Source organism: Mandrillus leucophaeus, unplaced genomic scaffold, assembly GCF_000951045.1.
Source record: "Mandrillus leucophaeus isolate KB7577 unplaced genomic scaffold, Mleu.le_1.0 Scaffold208, whole genome shotgun sequence".
Lineage (NCBI taxonomy): Eukaryota > Metazoa > Chordata > Mammalia > Primates > Cercopithecidae > Mandrillus > Mandrillus leucophaeus.
In genome coordinates, this window is record NW_012102121.1 from 430,838 (window position 1) to 432,086 (window position 1,249).

At 58.2% G+C, this 1,249-nt stretch overlaps 1 pseudogene; it reads right to left on the minus strand.

Annotated features, from left to right (window-relative positions):
• Positions 1-746, minus strand: part of LOC105539727 — a 5,112-nt pseudogene extending 4,366 nt beyond the window's left edge.
• Between the last annotated feature and the right edge of the window lie 503 nt (positions 747-1,249).

The window sequence follows — 1,249 nt, forward strand, 5'->3', positions numbered from 1 at the left end:
CCCGCAGGCCAAGACCGCAGCCCTCGGGTCCCAAGGCGCCGCTCCAGGCGGGAGCGTCAGCTCATCTGACCCTTCCGACCCCCACGTCCCATTGTTCCGAATCTCACTCACCTCGGAGGATGCCGGCGCAGGCCTGGCTGGGGCGCTCGCCACGAGCTCCCGGCAGCCCAGAAAGCTAGGTCGGTGACGGCAGGATCCGCGAAGGCGTACCCGGCGACTTCTCCGCCTACCCTCCGAAGCGGGAGCAGGCGGGGGCGCTTCACCCTCCTCGCGAGACAGCGGAGACCCCAGCGGCGGCTGCGACCCCTGTGACGCAAAGCGCTCATCACCAATGGCAGCTCGGAAGCAGGGCAGAGAGTGAGACCCACCCACCAGCTCCCGGCGCGTCAAAACACAACACCCGCCTTCGCCACGCATGCGCAGGAGATGGGCGCCGGCCCCGAGGGCGGGGCTCAGCGCGCCTGCCGAAACGCGGCCCCTCCCCCGCCGCTCCAGACCCGGGATGAGGGCAGTGCGACCCTCCCCATCTTGTTACTGGTACTCAGCCGCTGGGGACACTGACTGAATGTTCGCCCCTAACTTACCCGGAAAACACGACAACTAGTTCGATGTCGTTTCAACCTCACCAAACTCTGCGGGAACTTACGAAATTGTCTCTAGTGTCTAGATAAGGGAACTGTTACACGGAGTTGAAGTCTCTCACCTCCTGTTGTACGCCTCCCGGAAGCAACACCGGGAGTCCAACGGGATCCAAAACCAGAGCCCAACCAGTATCCTATAAAATCTTCAGAGAGGGATCCCCTCCAGGCTGGGGAGAAACAGGACAACCTAACAAAACAGGGCCTGGACTCTTCCCTAAACAGACCACGTTTTTCTCCGCTCTTCCCCTTCCCACTCCCTGAAATCTAGACTAAAACTCTTTTAAGATAACTGCGAGGTATAAAGAACGTCTAGAGCCTAAAGCGGCCCGTTGCCAGATTCTACTCCTCAGGCCTCAAATGTGAGCGTCCCAAACATTCTAGAGCTGAACCTGGTATGCTTGCCAGCCAAACTGCCGTGCTCGGGGCTCAGTATCTCATGCGCGGCCGTTCAAGAACCTCAGACACGCTCAGAAAACACTTGTTGCTTGACTGGTACATTATGGCGGGTAACGCATCCCACATATTTCTTCTTAGAGATATATATCATGCTATACATTTGTGAAGAACGGCTCGATTTACAGGGGTTCCCACAACGATCTGTCACATAC